We start from the raw sequence: 24,604 nt of genomic DNA on the forward strand, positions 1-24,604 counted from the left end.
AGAAGATCCAAGATGTGAAAAGGAGTCCAAAGTCTTGCCCAGCTGTGGCTAGCAAGGAATCTAGAAACATTGCCATAACGTTCCTGTTATGCACACGCTTCTGATAAGTCTGTGTGAGGACTGTAGGATCAAATTCTCTGCTGGAATGAAAAACATTTCTTTGGTGTCTGCCACACTTTTAGTACCTGTTTCAGCAAAGACCTTGGTTACTAAATGCTAAAATACAAATTGTATAATCCAACTTGTATAATCAGTGTTTTTATCTTTGTGCCAATGCACATAAAGAGGTAAATGTGATGCATACATGACTTCTTCATGGAACTTCCACTGTTTAAGCCTATGAGTGGTAAATTAAGTGCCCTGTTCAGATAGATTATTTTACAATAATGATAGCCTTTGCTATTGCATGATTTCCAAAAACATATAAGCCTCTTCTGTGTGGAAGGCTAGATGTGCTGCTCCACTGTTCTGGACCAATATCTGTGGTTTTGCATTTTTAGCTATTTCTTTTGAAATTTCTGGTTAGCTAAAAAATCAAGATATTCCAGGTTATTCTATTTATGAGGAGAAAATGCAGTGAGATACATACAGAGAGACATACTACTTTTTTGCAGCAAATAAATAAATAAAAGGGGCAAAGTTCAACTTTTCTGACCCCTGATCAAGTCAAACAACCAGAATAATTTTACCCTGTTGCCTGTGAAATTTTCTTCAGCCACAGCTCATTCCTTATGCTCACCCTTAGCTTCTTGTGGGGATGTGCTGTCTGCTTATCCTGCCTCCTCTCCTCTTTCCTGTAGTGCCTCTTTGGTGGCTTTGCTTCCCACCCACCTCTGGAAGACACTCAGTGCAATGCTCAGAAGATTCAATTTCTTCACAGTCCATCTCTGAGCAGTCAGGCCTTGCCTGTGCTTTGCTTTGGAGGCTGCATATCTTCACAGTGGAATGAGTTGCTCCTTCCCAGCTAGCTCAGCTGAGGGAAAGTGACTGCAAACACCAGCTCTGGCAGTGCTTCATCCAACCAGTCATAAACTGTTTTCTACCAAAATTATTCTCATAACTCTCTTTGCGTAAACAAGCAAGCCTGAAAAGAAGAGGAATAAAACATAGAGTGGTTTAGAATTGTATACTAGGAATAATTAAACTTTTACTAAAATGCTTCTGTCATTTCTCTATTTTTACTCACCGTGAGGAGGACAGCATGTTCTCATCTCTATAGAGTCACATAAACGACTTGATTAAAGTGCGTGATGCAGAGCTGAATCTGGGCATTTGAAGCTTCCTTGCTGTTTTCTTAAGGTATTTGTATGATAGATGAGGAAAAATTAAGTCCTCTGCTCCCGTGCTTAGTTCATCTTGTTATGATGTAGATATATTTTCCACACATTTGCAAATAGGGTAAAGAACAAGAGCACTTTAGCTATTTAGAGTCTTTAGAAGAAGAAAGGCAGTTTAGATTACCAGCAGCCTACAGTCTGCTTGGCACAAAAATGTCAGTTTTAATGGCAAAGTTCAGGATAAAACTGTGTCAGCTAATTTAATCATTTACCATGAAATACCAGTTATCTTAATCTTACATGCAGTCCTTCAGTCTGCTGCATATTTTTTGTAATTGAATCCTGACCCTAAAAGGGAGCAAGCAAGGAATTTGCTATTCAATGAATAGTTCAACTCTAAATGTTTCTGTTTATAAATTGTATTTGCAGCATTGTCGGATATTTTAATACTGAGTAGCTAATATTTCTGATGAGTCAATTTTTTTTTTTTTTTTTTTTTTTTTGCTTCATATTTGTTTTCCATGCTGCAAAAATCATATTAGTATTCAGTTTCTATGAAACTTGACTGAGTTCTCTGGAAAAGTGCAAATATTGTTCCCAGAACTTAAGGCAAATAAATTAGTATCTAGCCCAGATGACACAATTTATTCATGTGGTTTGCTTTCCATCTAGATACCTGATGTATTACTTCAGCCGCAAATTCAACAAGGCCAAGATGTCTTCATTTTCCTCCAGAGCAAGAGCTGTACAAGCATTGTGATGGAAGTATTGGTCTTCTGTGGCCAGCCAGCGAGAACCCATCAACAGCTGTGATGAGCAGAGCAGACAGAGAGACAGGAGGCAGCTGAAGCCAAAGAGGACCCACGCCTGGAGCTGTGTGTGTGATTGGAGCAGAGAGAGGCCAGGACCCAAGGAAATCCCAGCAGCGAGGGAAAAAAACAGATTGACTCTCAGTGACTCATTTAGCTCCTGGATTGGACAGATCTCTCCCCTGCTGGCAATTTGGCTGAGTATCAATGGACAGATACCAGGATGAATAGCTTAAAATAATTAGGGGTTGGGAATCTGCAAAACTGCTAGCCATCCAATTCTTTACTCTGCAATGTGAGGCACAAAAAAGAAATTACATTTAGGTTATTAAATATTAAGTCAGTGGATTTGCCTCCATTTGGTCCAGAACAGGAAACTGGATAAAATTCAACATTTATTTCATTGTGTTGATGGCCTGTTTATCACTGAGCGGGTGAGTGCATTTTGGCAGGTCAAGCTCTTTGACACATGGGGCGAACGTGTGCTTAATTTCCCAAACAGAAGAATTAATATAATAATAATTAACACAGATGAGAACAGAATTAAAATCAAGTACAGTCAAGAGTTCAGTTAAATGCCAGATATCCTGCTTTCTGTGTGTTCTGGGACCAGATTTTTTTACTGTTGAAGGCACTGAGGATTTTGCTATTGGTGCTGATGGGAGATGAATGGTGCTGGATGTAAGAGACTGGATTCCCTGTACTTTCTATTTAGTGCTTAAAAACAGAAGCAACAGGCTCATTTAGTATCAGTAAAGGTCAGTTAAAATTATAGAGACATCCTTTGGAGCAAATCCTCTGCCTTGTATTTGCATATTTATGAACTAGAGATTACGACGGGCTATTCCATTTATTAGAGCAGCATCTCTATAGTTAATTGTCTGTCAGTATTTCCATTATAAACCCCGTTTTTCAGTGTTTTAATATCTCAGCCATTTAAAATCACATCAGGAAGCAAGTTGGCCTTGTGTTTCAGGCCAGGTGCAATTTTTTGTTCTGGATTATTATCAGTAATCAAATACTGTTCATTATATATGCAAATGAGTCACGACATTTCTGGTGGGGGAAAAAAGCGAAGCGTGGAAGTTTATTGTGGCTTTGTGTTTTGTTTTTGTTTTTTTTTTTTTAGAAAAGAAGAGAAAAGAGGAATTTGACAAATGATGGCAATTGAGACTTCATGATTTAATAACAGCATCTCAAGCAGTTGTTCTGAAGTGGTTCTCAGTGTGAAATGAGGTTGCCACATGCTTATCAGTGGTAATAGAGGTATATGGCTACAGACGCCTTGCCCCTCAAAAGCTTCTTGTCTGCCAGAGTCCTAGACGAAGAACACCAGGTAAGAAAGCAACATGAGCCTCTAGAAGTAACAATAACCCCAGTTGTAACTTCAAAAACTGACCTCTTTTTAAATGTTCTCCAGATGTAGGGAAGTGCAGTGGCCTTATTCCTGTTCTATGGGGTGGAGAAGTGGGGCTTCTGAAGCTCTCAGGAAAAGACAGTTGTGAAGATACTGTACATGCATCTCTGAGCTGAGCAGTATCGCTCCTCACAGCAGTCCCACATCCTACTCCTTCCAAACAGATCCTCTTTGTTTTCTGACAGTTGCTGGTTGGATAAAAAGTAACTACCTGTCAAGGGCAAGAGTTTAGACTGAAATGCCAATTTTTAACCTGTAAGGGCAGCAAGAAATTGTTCTTCAGTAAAGAAGTTGGTCTTACTCTATAACCTCTTGCCCCATGAAAAGATAAACAGTCTAAAAAGGAGCCCCCGGGTATTGATTTATCCTCAGTGCCTTGAAATATCACTTGCAGGCACAGTAACTGGAAAGCTAAAATTCAAATTCACTAAGAGAGGAAAAAAAGTTGTTCACAAAGTGTTTGTTGCTTTTTACTATTTTGCCTATGTATAGTTGAAGAGGGAAACAGTCCATGTTACCTACTCTTTCTGCCATAACGGTCTGTGTGCAAACTGGGGACTCTGCAGAAGCTAACAAGGGCAGACCAGAGGCTATGGAAGCATCATGTACAGTCCATGTACAAACCTGGGTGAGACCTAGGGCTGGGCCTCTGCTCTGTGCTCTGTTCTATGAATTTTGATATAGCAAGTTTAGAATTTGCATTGCACAATGTTTTGGGTACATCTTTTAAGAAATTATTGCAAAAATACGTCTGTGATCTAAAGTCTCAAACTCCAAATAGTGATCCAGACTTTGCGACCATGAGCCCAGATCAAGACATTCAGTTCCACAGCCTAATGGCTCAGGCTCATCAGTCAGTAGCACTTTTTTGAAACAATAGTATTTCTGATAATTTTCAGGTAGCTGCTGGCCTAAATTGAGTTTTCCAGATTCCTTCCAGAATTGCCATTGTAAAAAACAGTCTGCTTTTGCCAGGCACCTCGTAGTACTTTTTCAGCTAGAAAATTATCTCTGGTTCTATAGGTGATCATAACTCAGAAGTAGGCAGACAACGGAAATTCTGTTTTGAATGCAAAATTACTTTAACAGATTTATAAAGCAGGTGTATTACCCAAAGTAAGAGTGCAGAAGGGAGGGCCTGCTGAAAGTGTTTAGAATGTATGAGGTAGTAATTATTTTGTGTTGTCTGCTGAAAGATAAGTCCATTCGCAGTAAGCTATCTAAACAGTGCTTTTTACTACATGTTTGTTATGTTTTGGTTTTCATTTGCAGTGACACAAAGTCTTGCATAACCAAGTTGAGTGCATATTTGAATATTAAAAATACTAATTATTATGTAATTAGTCAACAGGATGTGTGTAATTGTGTAATACCAGAATTCCTGGGTGTGGTAAGAATGTAGGTAGAATGCCAACACTCATCTAGACACAGTGTTATAAAATTACACAGCATATCCCCTGGCTGGGTACTGTAATTTACATTTAAGCAATGGCTATATTAAGAAAATAGGACTTATCTTTTTTAAAAAGAATATCTTCCCGCTGGCATTAGTCTTAGTAAATTGTGATGATAATTATATCCAAATAGGGTGCATTCCATCTCCCAGGGGACTTCTTCATAAATATATAAATAGGAGATTGGAACCAGTTGTGGCAGGAAGCCACCCCAAAATGGACGTGTGACAGTTGCTGCATCCTGCACAGGAGTAAGCAATTGCGGAGAATGTACTGGAAGAACTTTCTATCTCATGAAAAATCATGTGAGATTAAGCAGAAATCTGAGCGGAAATTATATTATTTCTATGATTTAATAGACATCAATACCGTCCTTAAACCATGGTGGAAACATAATATATAATGAATCAGATTCATCTTTGGACTTACCCATGAAGATCTAGGTTACAGTCATAAGATGTACTGAGCGTTTTAGTTGCCTATGACCCGTGCTAAGATTTTTTGCCAATGTAGTGCAAAAATCTTCTGTACTCATGGCCAACACTCCCCAGCACCCACCTAGTTGTCACTCATCCTTCCTATGGTGCATCTGTGGTCATTGACGGGCACGCACTTCACTGGGGCCAGCACTAAGTGGCTAAGTGGTGGTGTTCTACAGTATGGACAGATAAGGAGGATTGTTCTTTTACATGGGTCAGCACTTCTCTCTTTTTGTGTAGATTCACAGTGAAAAATTCAAGAGGAGAACGGAAAGGTGAAAATTCTAACAGCAAATTAAAATGACTGGGCTCTTACTCAATAGAAATGTAAAATACTGGAGCCTAAAGCCGGGTTTTTTCCATGTGCCTGGGTGGAAAAAGGTGAGGTGCCCTGTGAGGATGATTTTATCTTTTACTTTTTAGTCTGAAGATCTTCGATGTGGTTTGGCAAGTTCATAAAAATATTTGTGATAAAGTTGAACTGCTGTCTGGAAATGTAACATACATCTCAAAGAAGCTTGAGAAGAAAACCCAGAAGAGTCAGCACTACACATGAACGAGGTAAAAAATTGCAGACAATTAGCTACTAGATGACTCCTACTAAATAAATTATCAAAGACCTGACTGCTGCTTCCAGGTTTCCACAATAGTATTGGCTCATTGAAGAAGCCAAAAATTGCTTAAGATGTAATTTTGGCCAAAGTTTTAGGAATCTGCTGTTCTTGTTTGAATTCACTGATAAACCAACAACACCAAGGCTATAAAGCGGGGGGCTTCATGTTTCTAAAGAAGATACTATGTTTATTGCTCAGAATGAAAGGCCATATGATATGGGAAATTAACTTCTTTCTGTTAAATGAGACGAGTATGGAAAAGAAAAACGACCTGAACATGTCATGGACTCTCACATCTTATTTCACTCAGTAAAGCACTTTGCTTGTCCAATTTAATAGAGAAGCAAAATTTCCCTGCCTGTATGCCTCCAATAATCAGGTCTAGCACTGATCTCATTTAGAGCTTAGTCCAAGACCCAAAGTAAAGGGAAAATATTCTCATTGCTTCCAGTTGGCATCTGGTCATTCTTGCATGGTGGTTTTACTTAAATGTATAAATAGTTCTGAGCTTCTCCCAGGAAAAGTAAGAGATGTAAATGATAAGACATAGGAGTGTGTACGTTCAACTTTCCAACCTCCTGCTACTTGCAGCTGATAGGACCAGTACTTTGGCTTGGCAAAGACTTCTTAATTTATCTGCCCTTTCTGTAGGATTAACTGATTGGAAAGAAAAAAAAAAGAAAAAAAAAGGGCTCACTTTGACCCTCTTTATTGCTGCATCTGGGCAGCTCACCACAGTTGCACTCTCGCTTACTGCCTGAGATTTAACTTGTGTCCCTGCCCTGTTGTGATAATCCTCTGAATGTCATTGTTGTGAAGGTTTTGTTCTTTCCAAAAGCTCTTCAAAAGTTCTGTGAAGGCAAGTAGGGTTGCTTCAGATCAAAAGGAAATTGTATGTGTCACTATAATGAATGGAAATATGCAGACTAATGATTGAATTTAACAGGAAATTGAAATGCTTGACTTTCCACAAGTCCAGTTTACGTTATTTGAACTCCTAGCATTCCTAGGTGAACCTCACCCCAGTTGAGGGCCAGCCTAAGGCCTAGTTATCACATGCAATTCAAACTGTCTTCAGAATAAGACTGAAGTGGTACACAAGCCTCACACTGTCTTTCTGTGCAGGAATTTAAAAAGAACCTGATTTGGAAAACCCTAGGAAAAAAATACTGACGTTTTGCACATCAGAAAAAGCTAATTAGAAACACTTTTCTTTTGTAACAAATAAGCCAAGCATATTGACATTAATTATAAAAAATACTCAGGGTTTGGAATAATCTGTTGAAGAGCACAGATGTATACCAAATCCTATGCAAATGAGAGTGTTTGCAACTATTCTTCAGGTAACACATTTACTTATAAAAATAAGGTATGTGTTTGGGTTTCTTTTTAATCATTAAAAGTCTTTCTCTTGCTCTTCCTCAATATAGTGAGATAGCTGTATCTGTTCAGCACAGCCTTGCATGCGTTCCAGGAGCTGGGAGCATATTCTTTCCTTACATGAGTTAGTACTATTTTGTCAGCTTTCCTGGCATTACATCACTGTAACTAGGAGCAGAATTTGTTCTCCTTTGGTAGTAAATTTCCTTTGGTTTCAAAAAAAGCTAATGGAATTCATAATTGCATTTATAATTTTCAGTTTGTGTCCCTGAGCTTACTAGTGACAGAAGTATTTAAATAAAATGCTGTGAATGAGATTTGTTATGTTGTCCTCTAGTGCTAGTAGTGACTTCTAATAACATTGGCCAGAAAACTTTGCTTATCATTTCTTTTAGTCCAACTGGCTGCAAAGAAAACTTACTTTTGATAGCATTAGTACATGATAAGAGTTCTTCTTGTGTAAGGGCCGTGACAGGCAGGCTCAGCTAGCTGAATTGCTCCATCCCAATTGCTCCCATTCCCTGCCCCATTCCCTTCTCTTTTGCTCCTTCCATCTCATGTACTGCTTTTATACAGGTACTAGACACTTCAATTTCTAAGTCAAATTCTCTTATAGAATCTGACAAGTATTTATCTTAAGGATATCTCTTAAGTTTGGTGAGAGAGCTTGCACAGGAGCTGCTCAGTGGTCATTGTAGACTGTCACCTGGCAGGGCTGGGTTTGGACTGGCAAGCTTTAGGCCCCAGATCCTGGAGCCTGCTTCACAATTTCTTAGCCAGCCTATGAATGCCAGATTTTAGCATATCTACTCCTATAAACACCTGTCCACAAGGCCAAGTGTTGGTAGTAAATACTTAATTTCTCTCATCACCAGTAAATGTTGCCAGCGCTGGTTCAGGTTCCTTGAATGCTTTGCCTAACAATCCTCTAAATGTTTCACAGATATTTCCAGGGATACTGGGGTGGCACAAGTTCCAGAAAGTTTTCAGTAAAGTGTCTGCTTTCACTGCTCAGGTTCAAGCCCATTAAAGGATTTGAGAAAATCCATTCAGTGCTTTGCACAAAGAACAAATGTGAACCATTCCGATGATTTTCAGGTATCATTTCAAGCCACTACAAAGTGTTGGGAGAAGGGGAGGAGGAAATCTTTGCATATGTTCTAAAGATTTGTCAGCAGTTGGCCTTCAGACTAGCTTGAAGATTTTGGTAATGCCAGCAGCTACCGGAAGGTCCAGACAAACTCACACTAGAGATTGCCTAAGCCTTAAATTGCTGGGAGCTTACACACCAGCTGTGAATCAGCAGCCTTTGACCTGTTCTTGTATTTCCACTTCCGAGCATCCACTACTGGTAAGTGCCAAATATAAAATATTGTAATAGTTGGATCTCTGTTCAACCTAGTATGCTTGGTCTTGTTATTATGTTTACATAATTTCTAGTTAAGATAGAAAGGAGACAGCTTCCATCATACCTGCTCATGGATATTCGTATGGAAAAGCAGCAGTTTACATTGACTCTGGTAATCTAAGGGAACACTTTTACAAAGAGTCACTTCTGAGACATGGATTCACTTAATTTGCCAACACAGTAGAAGAAGCACTATAGCAGATGCCAGCTCAGAGTTGCATAGGCTTTAGTGGTGTCTAAATGCAGAAAAGGGATCAGAGAAATGAGAGTATCAGATGGTTGTGAAGTTGGAATGAAAGATGCTATATATAATTTCAGCTGTTGGAGGTGCAGATGTTTCTGTTTGTAACTATTCCTTACAGACAGGTGAGCCTTCTAAATATTTGTTTATATCTGGCCAACATAATAAAACAAGAGGCATTACTTTTGGAGCAACCATTGTCCTTTATTGAACTCCAACCAAAGCAGATTGATTGTTGCTTGGGAACTAGTGGTCAGGAGCATTTTGTTGGATGTGACAGTTTGCAGTACTCACGCATCTCTGGCATTAGGGAAAGATGAGGTGAGGGAAGTGGGCATCTGCCCTAAAGGGGCAGCAAAAAAGCAAAGTCATGAATGGAAACTGTCTTCTGTTCTAGCATAAGTGTTTTTTTTTGCTGAAAATTTTTGAAATCTGTTGCTGGAATGATCAGCAAATTTTTCAGCCACTCCACAACTCTTCAAGTTCTTGCAAGGAGAAATTGATGCACCAAGGCAAAGAGAAGCCGGGTGGGAGAAGTCGAGATGCAGGAAGAAGACAGGCAGGCTCATCTTGGTGGCCTGGCAGGCAGCAGGGTATGGAGCTGAGGGGCACTGCTAGCAGGTGGAAAGAGTGGTTAGGACATACCTGCCAGAGGCCATAAAACTGGTATTGATGAAGGAGGTGCTAGAGATGCTCGGCAGGGAAGACTGCAGCAGAAGAGAAGAGCAGTGGTATTGGTGGAGGACACAGGGAGGAGTGGAGCTGTTTCTGCAGCCACTCCAGCCCAGGGTCACCTGGCTACTGCTCAAGGGCTGAGCAGGACTATTCCCTCTGGGACACTGGCATTACGTCCAAAAAGCAGGAGAGAAGCCTAACTCTCTTACTGTTTAACTGTGGAATCGGTGACATAACAATAAGGAAAAAGTCCTTCCACCTCCCCAGAAAGAGTTGGCTCTGTTCTGGCCAAAGTTTTTTTTAGCAGGAGTTTTCCTGGAGACTACATCTGCCCCATGGGTGACATCCCAAGCTCTGCTCGAGCCTGGCAGGGCAGTAAGGGTGCCAAGCATTTCAGAGGGAGGGATGGAGGATGCATATTTGTGCCAGATAATTAACAGACTGTTGCAGAAAAAAAAAAGCCACTGTGAGCCTCCAAGGTAAATGCCTCTTCTACCTTGCAGGCTCTGGAGCAGCTCAGCATGAGTTACTGGAGCAAAGGAAACTGCAGGAGAGGGACCTGCATGTACCATGCAGCAGAAGCTCCCATAGACCCCAGTTTCCTCAGCACAGGCCAGACTGTTGGCTTAACTCTGCTGATCTCCCTTCCCTAGCACTCTCCTCCAGCCTACAACAGCACTTCAGTGGTGTCAACAGCCTTCAGTAGCCTCCAAGAGACCTGCAGCAAAGGAGAGGTATTTGGGATTTGTGGGGGAGGCTGGTAGCTATTTTATTTGAGCTCTGCATTCTCTGTGCATTGAGAGCATTGCTCCTGTAGCTCCCTTTAGAGACCATGACATCCATTGCCCAGGTTGAGCAGCCCAGTATCCAAGGGAAAGGAGATGTCCAAGGGATGCTTTTGCTTATCACTGTCATGTAAATCAAGCCTAAATCTGAGTCCTTTGAAATGTGAGAAAATGAGAGATTCGATTATCCATATGGATCAATCTGGATTTATTCCAGATTGCTTCATTAATAGCAATCAAAGACATCACTTTAATGGATTTTTTATCCTCAAAATTATGATCATGAGGAATTTGTTCTGGCTATTGATTTTGAAAAGGCTTTTGATTCTCTTCAATAGCCTTAACTTAGTTCAGATTTAGGTAGCAGTAGGATTTAGTCTTAAATATGTTAGATAGGTCAATCTCCTTTATTCAAATCCACAGTTATGTTAAACTAATGACCATAGTTTGAAGATGATTTATATACTGGGGCTTTGGCAGGAGGATCCTTTTTCTCTGATACTTCTGCTGTTACAGAGAAGCCTTTGTTTTGGGAGAAATCAGTATTTTTAAGGGTAAAGTCAGTGATATTTTCCATTCTGCCATTAGTTGGAGAATATATGTGTATATATATTTATATATTTTTAATGAAGATTATAGATATTATGCTATAAGTCGCTGGATGTTCATGTTTCTTCTTTGTTAATTGGGGTAAAACTCTTAAAGCCATTAGGCGATTTAAATGTAGCTCTATTTGAACAATATCCTTTATTGGTTCCCCCATTATCCTTTAAACATCTTGGTGTGCAAGGGGATAAAATTAGAAAGAATTTGTTTGCTTTAAATTGCCAGCCTCTGCTTGATAAAACTATTAGCTATTTAGCTAATTGGCCTGCTCTTCCATTATCATTAATTGGCAGAATTGATACAATTAAAATGGAGGCTTTATCTAAAGTGTCTGTGTTTTTTTCCAAGGTATACCCAATCCAGCTCCCAAACATGTTCAGAGAGCCTTACATTCTGCAATTAGTTTTGCTTTCAGGATTAGAGGTAAATTTAAGATTAATTTTGAAACTCCGTAGCTTCTCCTGGAGTCAGCTGGACTGGCTCCTGCTAATTCTGTTGTTGTTTTTGGCTGTCCTGGTAAAACGTGTTGCTTCACGACTTAAACAATTCCTAGCATTAAGCGGTGGCAGCAGCATGTGTAGGACAGTTCAGCCACAAACTGAGCAGAGTCAGGCCTGAGAGCACCCCCCAGCTTTGCAGAAGTTCTGGGCAAGGCCTACATCTGGGGCTGCAGCTGCAAGGTGATAACCCCCATTATTCCCTAAGCCACCAATGCACTTTAACATGAACATAATTTTTAAGCACACACACAGACGCAGTGACGCCAATTAGCTTACTCATACTAGTAAAGTTAAATAAAGGCTGTGTTTTGTTTGTCACCTTGTCTGTTAGAGACTTATGAGAGCCTGTTGCAAAATAGGGTATGTACTTCCGCTTGCACCTTGGTCTCGCCCTAGCTGATCCTGCTGTCCAGATCAGCTGGGAGGCACTGGATTTAGAGGAGAGGCTGTACCTCTCCTGCTCTTTCCCTGGACTCATAGCATCAGGAACCTGCACCCTCTGTTCTTACCCCTGGCAGACACGCCATCTACTTTAGATCACTGGTACAAATCATGCTTTCACCTCCTAATGCTATGATTCATGCTAGCCATTAGCTTCAATTAAATGAATAGGCCACAAGGAAATTAAAACTAAATAATGCTTCTATCAAGGGAAGGTCTTCTTAAGAAGCAGGGCCTCTGCTGCCAGAATTAGTCACCTGGTCTGCCTTCTGCACCAGAGACTAAGAAAACGAGAGGATGATTAATTGGGCAGGACCAAGAGGATGTTGACCCTCCCATACAGCTAGCCAGTGTGGGCAGTTGCTAATTCATACCATGGGAGCAGTGGCTACATCACTGATCACCGCTACCACCTCTGCATCATCTCCATCACAATTCTAGATGGTCTTGTGGTAGCCACACGTTCTTCACCACCCAAGCATGCTCTTACACTGGGACATCCTTATCTAAAAGTGAGTAAAGCTCTGTCACCCACAGAATGAGCCATTTAAAGCTGCTAAAAATAATTTGTATGTAAAATATAAAATTTTTCTACTCAAAATACTTAAAAATGTTTTATCTGTAAGATATATGCAAATATAATTGTACAGAATTTTAGCTAAAATAAATCAGATCTATTCTCATAGGCATGACCCAGTGTGCGCATAACAGGTAGAAACACTGGAGCAATCTTGATAGAATACAGCCCTGCTTAACTCACTGAAGTCGTTGTGGTCTTTAGAATATACCAGTCATTTCATGAAGCACATCATGTTTCATGGGTTAATCCTGATTGACTTGTGATGCTTTGCTTTTGGGTATTACCTGAATTATTCTGCCCATCTCTTCTCCATTCATTCTGTTTATTGCAAATATCATTCTACATAGATTTCTCTCATACACTCATTTGTTATTTAATTATGCATCCCTTTAAGGAGACAGACACATCAAGTAACAGTACTCCATGGCACGCAGAAAGAGGCATTGTTTACTATTCCATAAAAAAGCGTGAATGTGGAACACACAGTTTATAAGATACTAATGAATTATTTGGATTTTTTACCTTAAAACTGAGTCACTCCAGCTAAGTTCAGTGACTGGTGGAATTTGAATGTGGTAGGTAATATCCCATGAGACAACCATATGATAGATTTCAGCTTGGCTCATAGTGACCATCTCAGCCATGCACCTTGGCACTGAGTGGTATTTGTGGTATCTCACCATGGGGCCACGTTCTGCTGCCTCAGGTATGATGAAGCAAGGCCTGAAGCTGAACTGTTGCTGCAGGTCTTTGGATTCTCCTAGGTAGAAAGAGAGCATGTGAGCCTCTGGAACTAACAACCTGGCATGTCTCCTGAGCAGTAAATTTGCTGTGATATGTCCCCTTGGGCTGAAGAGCCAGGGCTGTTGTGCCTCTATCAGGAGGAACGTGCCCCCACCTGTGCCACTGGAAGCCTCACACTGCCATTGCCACTGAAACCTGTGGTTCAGTTAAAAAGGAGTCTCTATCATAAGAAACTAAAAGACAACTGTGTTAAGTGTACCAATTCTGTGCTGATTTTGCTCCTGAAATGACTGCAGTAAATTATCAACATTACACTGGTGTAAAACTCATGAAAGAGGTGGGAATCAAGCCCTGTGGGAACAGTCAGAGGAGCTGCAGCGTAGCAGCTAGTCCTCCACGTACAAGATTTAAGGTGTGTTAGGACCAAACTCTCCTTGGAGCAAGCAGTGCTGCTTATTTGATTCCATCTACTGTGGATTTGGTTTATGGTCACCAGGGCAAGAAGAGTCCAGAAAAAGGGACATTCCTGGGCTGAAACATTACTGTGGCATAGCAACGCCTTTCCTCGGTTTGAAAGTAGAGATATAACTCTGAATGTCATTAACTAAGACAATAATAAATTAATACAATAGCCAAGTAATAGCTCTGTAATGCTTTCATGTATGAATTGGAATGTGAATACTGAGATTTTCATTTCATGGTTGAAAAATACATGAGTTGACCCAAATATTAATTTCTGCATTTCAATCATTTACATATTATGGGTCAATAATCATTTCTTGCACAAATGACTTTTCAAATGAGAAGCAGTATATTGTAATGGTCTGTCGTATTTACAAACATCTCATTGTTTTCCCAACTTAGCACTTAGTATTTAACGTATACTGGACTGGATACTGTTTGCCAAATACAATACAAAAAGGACTCATGTAAAATGCAGAGGCTATTTTCTCTTACTATTATCCATAATTTATAATGTTCATAAACCATGGAGTTGTGTGCCTGAGCCCTCACTTTGGACCAGGCATGATTTTTCTGCAATTGTTCAGGAGACCTGATAAGCCTCTCTGTTCTTGGCCTTAAAAATCTCACCCCTTTGAGGAGCCCTCTGAAGATTCAGCCCTGTCAGAAGGGTTAATCGTGGGGATTTTGAGGTTTAGTACATCCCAAGCTTTTTTTTTACAGCATGCAATGACATCCAACAAAATGCCTAGGGTGTCTTTTTTCAATTACTTTACAAAGCTGGAATAATATAAATAACCTTGCTTTTTCCTTACTGGTATTGAACTTAGTCCATCATTTCAGGCTGTTCATTGTTTCCTCATATTCCACCCCTTTATTAGCCAACATATCCCAGCAGAAACCTTGTGTTTTGGAGTAAATAGTGTTCAAGTCCTGAATTAATCAGGGACTGGTGCAGCATATATTCACTGCCCAACAAGATGAATTTACACATCTGCCTTTTCCCCTAATTATAATTCCAGAGGTTGAATGTCAACAGCATATGGGTATATCCTCATAGAGGCATGCAAACACACACACACAGGCACACACTGTACATTAATCTCTCTTGGCTTATCCGTTGCTGTCTTTAATTTGTATACTTCAAAATTGAGTGGTGAGGTCATTTATTAGACTGTTTTTGTGAGTTTTATGTAGTGATAAGAAAGCGGTTACATGCAATTTGTTTTTATAGAACTCACTTCTGTAAGTATGAGCTAATATTTCCTTTCTTTAACAGAACAGTGAGGAAGAAGAGCTTGCAGAGGTAACTAAGAGTTAACTGGCAACATTTCAGCTGTCACCATTGTCTTACATCTACAGAGAGAGTGGAGAGAGCCAAGAAGATGTAAGTACAGCAGGCCACTGGGAAAAAAAAAAACAAAAAACAAACAAAAAAAAACCCAAACACGTTTATAAGTATAAATTTCTCTTCAGAAGCCTCAGAGCAAATCTTTTCAGTTTGTCTTGATTTTTCTTCCCCTATTTTTAAAACACAATGTGTGGTGGAAATGATTGTTATTATCCAAAGGACCTTACTTGCTGGCTCGCTGCATCTCTGTTTATGAAATGCCATAACAAAAGTGAGCTCACGCTTGTGTGCTTCCAATGCGTGATGTTCCTGTGTGCCAGATGGGCACTTTCATGACTGTATGAGCGTGGATTATTTCATTTCCTACATCTGGGACTCCAAATGGCTGCACAGAATGCCACAGGAGAGCGGCACAGATCTTCAGCTGGGGAAGCCTACCTTCACAAGGGAACTGGCTACATCAGAGGGGATGAGACAGAGAAGCCCCAAGTGATATCTGAAAGTTCACATAAGCCAGGGCCATAAGGGAAACCTTTAGAACCAGGAACAAGACAAAAATAAACAATAACTAATGCTGGATGTCAGCTGCAGAGTTGGGGGAGGGAAAATAAACCATAAGCAGTTTCTTGCCTGGCCACAGAAGATGTGTTTGGAATGCTGTTTTGTATTTCAGCACAGAAACTCTGCTGTGACCTTCAGCTATCGCTGGGTATTACAAGTTCTACAGATAGCCAGAGAGAAATATCCCAAGGAGAGCTGGCATATACTGTGCCATCTCACTTAATGTTGACTGCATATTGCTCACAGCCCATTCCAGAACTGTGACTGGCCAGCCTTATGAAAGCACTGCAGAATCCTACAGGAACAGTCAGGAAAACTACCATTTGTCATAACGCTATTGCAGGATTTGGGATAATTACTTGTTTGTTTGTAGGATAAAAGAATGCATTCTTTTTTTTTTTCCATCCCAGAACAATGAGAGCAGATCTGCAGTATAGTGAGGACCCGGTCTGCTACACTTCTGTGGTGCGTGTTGCATTTCAGTGCCAGCACTTAGCAGAGACGGTAAGAAGAGACAGAATAGGCTGTCCTATATGTTTGATTGAATTAACTGTAGCGGGAAAAAAATATATAGTAAACCCAGTGACTTCCTTAAGATGAAAGAGAACAAGCTCCCAAAGAAAGAACAAATGGAAAAAATAACGAACAAAAGAAAATAAGAGCTTGTGACACAAAGTAAGAAAAATAAACAGCAGTTGACTTAACTGTTTTGCATAAGATATTTACAAACCACAGCATATTACTGTTTGCTTTATGCATTTTCACATCCTGCTCAGTTTAAAGCAGTAATTTTCTGCAAGGACAACAGAGGGAAAAAAAATGCTTTACACTGCTTATATTAATTACTTTTTTTCATTACCCGTCATGTTTTCTACAGGCTTGTGTATTATTACTGTAAAATGTAATGAAACAGGAAAAGAAAAAAAGAATGGACTTCTGGGAAATTTTCCAATTCTTGAAATGCAATGTTAATTGAGAGCTATTTTTAGGTCATCACAGATAGAGCTGAACCCATTGCCATCAGTGCACACAAAGGGAATTGTCCAGGTGCAACACAAACTGGGTGAGCGTATCAGTTTCTACTGATGGAGAAGAAGGGAGAGAAACTATCTCCCCAGAGGAATGGGTCTTGCTGGGTTTGGGGCAGCTTCTATATCTCAGCATTAAGTTCTCAAAGCATAAAATGAAAAGAAGGGGTATGGAGTCAGTGTAGTCCAGGACCTGCCATAACCATGGGTGCTCCAGAAAGAGACCCAGTGACAGGAGGGTACAATACATGACAGCGAGAAACTCTCTGCTTTGATGGCTGACTTCCAGCTCTGGCATGGAGGGCACTCTGTAAGTCAGCATAAAATAAAGTCCCCTCAGAATGTATCAGAAACGTGATCCCTTTAATTTATAGATCTCCTAAAAGGCTGCCAAAAATCAATTATTTTAATTTGTATATAGCACAGCCATGGACTGATTCAAGTTCTTTTGAAGTATTTTTAAACAGCCATTGCACAAAGCCACCCTCTTTCCCATATGCAAAAAATGAATTGAAAACCACAATCTCTTGCAGTCACTTTGATCGCGAGAAAAGACACACAGGACTCTGCAAGCAAATCTGAGGCCCCCTGCTAAGTCCTTTAACTGGTACCTTTACTATTAGTCCCAAGAATCAGCTCTCCCTGTATTATCTGCCTCTTTTCCCAAAGAGTGCAGGGAAGGTGTGTGAGCCAATAACAGCTTGTGAAGACCAGAGGAAATACTTGTGGGTGGGTGGAGGTTCTCTTTGAAACTGGAGAAGTGGAAAATCTTTGGTGTGCACTTAGTAAGGCTGAAATGAAAGGGGAAAGAGCATCCCATGTGGGGGAAGCCACCCTTATCTTCACAAAGCTGTTTGTTCTCTGCATTACACAGCACTGCTATATAAGCAAGAGCCTAACGTGGACTTTTTTTTTTTTTTTCTTTTTTTTTTTTCAGCAGCCATCCTCACATGTAGAATGTTTTGGAAAAACTGAGACTACCCTGAAAAATTGTCTACCCACTTTTGCCCCCTTCATGTAGCAATCTCAAAATGAAGCCATGACCAGATGGTCAATAACCAAGAACGTACCTATTGTTCTGTTTGCTTTGATGCTACTGCACTTCTAGTAACCAGCCTGTAGGTACAGGAGTCATCTCTCTGCCCAAGTTGGCCCAGATCAGCAATTGAACAAACATTTTCTTTTAGAAATGCTGCATCAAAAGTACTAACTTCTATAGTGAGAAATTGTTTTAGAGCCAAGGCAAGGTGAGTGCATTACACTGCCACTCACCCACACAGAAGGCAAGTGAACTCTGATACTCTCTTTGCAAATCAAGAAAGAAGTTCTTATTGACTATGCATGTCCCTACCTCCAGTGGTGGTACCAGCATTTAGACTTCATTTTGCCAAGCCAAGGTGGCTCCAGCTAGTTGGAGCCTCACCTTAGCTCATTATTGGCTTGTCAGCACTATATACTTCATCAAGTCTGACAGCTAACCCCATACTTTTGTATCTCTGCATGACAGGCTCCTTTTTGCATTTAGACGTGAGTTATTCCCCTTTGCTAGAAAAATTGATTTGAATCTGTAGCTCTCTGATTGAAAGTCATGTTTTTTTCCACAAAGAACTCAGCTTTGTTCTTTCGTAATGCTTTAGTTCTCTTCAGCACCCCAACTTGCTTTCCTTGTAGGCAGTGGTCCAGAAACGGTCGGGCTCCTTTACAGACTCAAGCAGGTAGATTTTCTTGTAGTGAGATGATAGGAACAATTGTTGGAGGGCATGAAAGGAGCAGTGGGACCTGGGAATGAGATTACAAAGCCTCCTGGAGGAGCAGGGGCGGTTTGACTCAAGCCAGCTAGGTATACTGGTACGCTGCCCATAGCACGTGGCTCCCACATGAGTCAGCCCCTCAACACTCAAGGTGCTGGAGAAAGGGCACTAATCTAGTTTATTCCAAGTCAAACTCATGGTGTAAATAAGGAAGTCAGTATTCAAATGGCAATTCAGACTTGAGATAAAGTTCTAAGATACATGTAGTCACTTATGTCCATGGGAGTATTATTGCCGTAACTTTCACTTGAATGAGTATTTCATCTCTAGGAGCTTCCATTTTTCCAGTTGATTAGCTGGCACCTGTCCTCTGTTGAAAAAGGGTAGCGTGCACCTGAAGAATCACAGTAATAAGCCAGTTGGGGATACTTTGCAGGATGGACCCATGGAGACTGCAGTCATTTGACTGGATCAATAGGTGGGATTTCCTCAGAGAAAGGGAATTCAAATGTCACTTCGAAAATTTCACTTCAGTGTTTTCATTTTCTGTTTCAGCTGTGTCAGGAATGGCCTGCAGATTTAAACTCTGACTCACAGTAGGAGAAATGAGGGTCCATTAATTCTTATGAAAAAAAAAGTGCCATTCCAGGCCATAGCCCTAATGTAAATGAATTTGGCATGTTCCAGAGTAGACCATCACTTCCATTATGAAATCAATGGATATAATTTAAGCTTTGGTCCAACAAGGCCTGAAACTTGCAGAGCACACACCAGATGTTTATTAATGTTTAGAGGGTGTCAATGGTCATAAAGGATTTCAAATCATAAAACCATGACAGAGGGTCTGATACTGGCTGCAGCGCAGTGCTTTCAAAAAATTTTATTGTCTCTCAGAAAGCAACAGGCCACAGTTCTTAAACATGTTTCAGGAACTGATCTGCACTCAGAAATGCTCTAGTATCTATGGAAATTTGCCTCTAATTTATCTGACAGTTCCATCTTTCTGAGCTGTGTTTAGGACCATGAGCATTTCATGCAGGCATACTTTTTAAACTGCTCCTCTGCATACATAGACGGCAAAAAGTAGAAGAAATATGTTATGGACTCCAGCTGCTAGAAATATCCCATAAGAAGTTATGTGCTGGCCAGGATTTGTAAGGATGCCATTGATATGCTTCAGATGCAGAACCCAACTAAGATGGGGAAGTAATGTCCACTTTGAAGTTGTTGCAGGTGCAAAGCTCCCCACGGTTCCTCCCAGCCTGTGTGTCCTGCCAGAGGGTCTGTGCCACTGCAGGAGAAACCCTGCCAGGCAGTACAGCCAGCCTGGCCTCCCAGGATTTGGCTGCTTCAGCACTGGTTCCCAGCACCTTCTATACGCTGGAGCACCAGGATGCTGAACTGAGTGTCTATACTCACACACAAACCTTTAAAAAAGGTTTCAAAAATGCAGGGCTGACCCATGGCCTCTATGATTTGCTTCAGTAGGTCACACCTTAACCCTGTTATTTTCCTCAAATTTTCTCAACTGTAACCTTCCTGGGTACCATCAGCATAAACCTCACCTCCCAGGTAACTCCTCAAACCCAAGCATATCCTTCTTTAAACACTGCAACTGCTGTGAGATGAAAAATACCATGCTTAAATGGTGCCCTTTGGAGTGGAGCACTGTGCATAAAGAGACCTGCCAGATTCCCATCAGACGGGTTAGCTGAGACGGGGGGGGGGGGCTGGAAACATTGACTGCAGCCAATTTCCTTTTTTCTATTCGTTAATCCACGTTGTCCAAACAATAAGAACATTTGGTGCATTTACCTCTAAATATGTCAAATGCTCCTTTAGGAAAGAACTTCCAAGACCTAAAATCGTCTTTTAAGATCAAATTCATTGCCTGAGCTTAAAATTGTTCTTGACACAAATAAGCACAGACACACACTTGCAGACTTCATCTGCACTGTAGGAATTGTCCTGGGATAGCACAGTGCTGTCTGTGGAGCCCTGCTGCAAAGCCTGGCTTTCTGATACTAAAAGAGCACTGCAAATATTAACATGTTGTTGAGTGTGAGGGAATTAAAAACAACAACAAAAAAAAAGAAGACGAAGAAAGAAAGAAAGATTATCCCATAATATAACAGATCTAAAATGAAATTGGCTTCATTTTCACCTATTGCGGATGAATGGAGGTAAAGCAACTTTTAATTAGTGCAACAGGACAATAGGAATGAAATTGGCTTGGCCACAAGATTTTTGCAGGATGACACTGATGGTATTACTATCCAACTTCAAAGATTTGGAAAGATGTGGCTGCTAACACTGGAGAATAGAAACCTGTTTTTCATCAACTAGGCTGGCCTGACAAATTAAGTCTGTGGAGTCATTAGATTAAGATAAGAGCTTATCTCCTAGACTGACATTTATTCAGAGGTTTTTATGCTGCTCAACTAGTAATTAGTGTAGTTGAATTTTGAACACTGCTTTGTCCAGTTATTTGACAAATTTGAAATATATGCATCTTTGATTAAAAAAAAAAAAAAAAAAAAAGAAGAAGCTAAAATCCAAGAGTACGGAATTATTAGCGTGGAAAGGTTTTAATTTCTAGAAAAGTTAAGATGGCGTTAAAGATCTTCAAGCAAGTCAGAAGTTGTTCTGCTTTTGACTCATTTCAGTACACTCACTGAGAGGCCCCTTAAACTAAATTTGTAGGCACTAAGCAGCAGATACCTCCAGCAAATCTGCAATTTCCTTCATATCCATCCATTTTGTAATTCTGCTGCTTTACAGGAGCAGGAATCCAGCGGAGGCTGCACTCCTGCTCATTAGTGCTTGTCTGCCTCCTTCAGCACTCTGGTTGGGATTTCTTGGGGGGAGTTTCAAAAGGATTCTTCTCTCACATGGCTGATATCACAGGATAACGTTTATTTTTCCAGTCCCGATTTTCTTGTACTAACAGATGGATTGTTCCTGAGCAAACAAATGCATTACTCCTGAACACATGTTTTAACATTGCTTTAGACTAACAAATCTTTTTTTTTTTTTTTTTTTTTTTTTTTGGAACATTTTATTTTGAGTAATCAAAGATCAGAATTAGAATAATAATTAGTGATGAAATGAATGAGGATTTGTTTATGAACTTTGCCTTTTTTTTTCCTACAGTTATGTCCCAATATTACTGTTGCTATATTTATTTTGTCCAAAGTGCAACCATCTCAGCATCTGTCATTGTATCTGTTAGAAACACACAGGCAAGGAGAGCTCACAGTAGTAAATTACGGTTCATCCAACCACTTAATTCTTATGATTGCTGGCTTTCACCAAAAAGCAAATAAACAAAAAAAAAGACAAATTCAGGGCAGTTGGCCACACCACCTCTGAGTGCAGCAGTGGCATTAGAGCAGGGCATGAGTGCTGAGGCCACCTGGGAGCAGAGGCTGTGTGCCAGCACCTCATGGCTGCTTCTGTGGCTTTGGATTTTTCTGATGTTTACATGAGTCCCCACGGCACAAGAGAAGTTAAGCACCCGATAAGCACCACAGCTCTTCCATGGCACAGCGCTTGAGGATGCAGGGATCTTGGGCATGTTCAGCTAGGAGCGGAGTCCTGCTGCCCTCCAGTTCCTGAGCCAGGTTGAAACGGACCTTTAAAGATTATCTAGTTGAGAATGATGTGGCAATGCTCATCAATCTGAACTACTTGCATCAGTCCTCAGAGAAACTTTAAGCACTGCTTTTCCTCCCTCTGAATTGCAGCTGTTGCTGCTGCCTTTGCTGTCTCCCAGCTCAAAAATCCCTCCGAACTGCTGAAGTGCAACTCATTTCCCTGCCAACAGAGCACAAAAGTGGAGCCTGGACCTGACCCTCCGGTATCTGTGAGAGGAAAGCCCAAATTCTGATTTCTCCAAAAAGGATCAGGGACTGAGCTGAGAGAGGAGAGATTTGAGTTCAAGCAACCTGGGGTCTGTGGTAGCATCATCACTGTTTCCCTGGGCTGGTTTCCCCTGCTGAGCTGTGCATCACTACACAGACTGGATGATGTCAGTGCTGCCCGAGCAAGCTTCAGTTTGGCTGCTGAATAAAGGGAAGAGTTGTCGTCACCACACAGACAGAAAACCAAAGGAAGCCTGTGTCTTTTAGCTAAAAAGCCAGCTTAAATGAAGGCATAAACATCTCCTTTTGAGGTACCGTGGAGACAACAGCACACAGGCATCTTTGTGTTGCCCGTCCATTGGCAGCACTGGCTCATCAGGCAGTTCCCCATCCCCAGATCTGTGTCAGACACCTCATCCTGCTGCTCATCTGTGGGGTTTTGGTTCATGGACTTTTGCTGCTCTCCTGCACTTCCATGAGCAATGCCACTCTCTCACACCTGCACCTTGGGTCAGTTTAAAAACAGCTGCTGTTTGATGGCACACACTAAATGAATTACTGTCCTCAGTTATGGCCTACGAGTCTGGAGAATGAGACCTTCACTGGCACCACACAGGAGGCCAAGGACAGGCAGAAGCATGGGCAAAGGCAAAGTTCCGCTGGGTCAAGGGAAGGGGCATGGCAGACTAATGAACAGCAACCTGCTCTTAGGTGGAAGACTGCTCTTCAGCATTTGGCCCAGGTCAGACAGGTGAGAGAGGATTTTTCTCAAGTTTCTAGTGTTCCTAAGCAATTTGTAAGATGGGAAAGAATGGCAGCTATTTTTGTTAACTGGCAAATAAGTTGTCAATACCACCAGAAATTGCTGCTCCTTACTTAGACATTGCTCTAGTTTTTCTTTTGATGACTTTTGGCTTCTAAGCTTGGCACAAGAGGTAGCCATGTCCCAGAAAAATATGCTTGCCCTTTTCAACCAGATTCCTTAGGCTCAGGTTTACCCCCAGTAAATGTTTCACAGTGCCATAAATTATGCAGTGAGTTCCACACAAACATCCTCTACTCTCTGAAATGAAGGTGAACACTCGGTAGCACAAATACGCGATGTTGCCATCCAGCTGTTTGTGTTTCCCCCAGGCATTCAATACTTCCCACAAATAACTACACTTTGCACTTCTATAACATACATTCTGAGACCCCACAGGGCACCAAAAGATGGAGTAAATGCCTCTATTTCTATGTCATAGGTGCTTAGCGCTTCTGAAATGCAAGCTCAAAGCAGGGTGTGTTGAACATCCTAAGCATGGAGAAACCTTTCTGGAAAGCTGATGGAAAAGATTTTCTCAACTACTGGTGGTCAGTCAGTGGGCAGTGGTTGGTGCAACTGTTGCAGAGGGGGTTCCCTCACCGCAGGGAAGTCTCTCTCCAATAGCCTGAGCTTTCCTCCATTTTAATTTTCTGTGGTATGGTATTTATTAAGTACTTTGCCATAATGTGCCATTGCTAGTGTGCCAAATCGTGAGCAAATCACATCCTCTGTTCTTCTGTTTCAGATTTGTGAGATAATCTATTATAGATTAATCTTTTCAGTCTTATGGTGCAATGTCAAAAATAAATTGGGGTTATGAAGCTGGAGGGGAGCCACTGGGGCAGGGGGGAGGGAGGGTGTGTTCTCATTGTTGCTTCTTATTTGACTTTGAAAGCATTGTCACAATGAGATTTTTGGAGCTGATTGTTACCCCGTGGAATCCAAAACACAAGGTAAAAATGTCGTGGACTAAGTTTTTATCTCCACAGATATCAGCTCAGTGTTGAACTGTGGATGATTTTCATGCTATTTCATTCCCTCTCCTCACAACATGAAATATATCTGGGCTGATCCATTACATCTCTTTAGAATAATAGATGGCAGAAAAATAAATAGAATAAAATAAAAGCCAACCCATTTCAAGGACTGAATGTCTGCTGGAGATGGAGGTATCCAACCCAGAAAAATAATACAGGCCAGGAATACAGCCAAATATGCTGTATGAAAATATTCATTTGCATCATTTTAAATATTCCCTAACATTTTACAAACTCCCGAATGTCAGACAGTGGGTAATTTGCCTAGTGCCACAGTTCTCATTACACTTCGCAGTAAGTCACAGAAGGTCCCTGGTGTCTAAACCAGATCAAGGG

At 40.9% G+C, this 24,604-nt stretch overlaps 1 long non-coding RNA gene across 1 annotated transcript; it reads left to right on the forward strand.

Annotated features, from left to right (window-relative positions):
- Nucleotides 1-1,926: 1,926 nt before the first annotated feature.
- Nucleotides 1,927-5,991, forward strand: LOC122181415. The gene is made up of 3 exons (XR_006179421.1): nt 1,927-2,520; nt 3,216-3,422; nt 5,860-5,991. It is a non-coding gene; the product is annotated as an uncharacterized LOC122181415 (long non-coding RNA).
- Nucleotides 5,992-24,604: the final 18,613 nt, after the last annotated feature.

The sequence above is a fragment of the Lagopus leucura genome, unplaced genomic scaffold (assembly GCF_019238085.1).
Source record: "Lagopus leucura isolate 7727_CA_CO unplaced genomic scaffold, USGS_WTPT01 Super-Scaffold_100009, whole genome shotgun sequence".
NCBI classification, from domain to species: domain Eukaryota; kingdom Metazoa; phylum Chordata; class Aves; order Galliformes; family Phasianidae; genus Lagopus; species Lagopus leucura.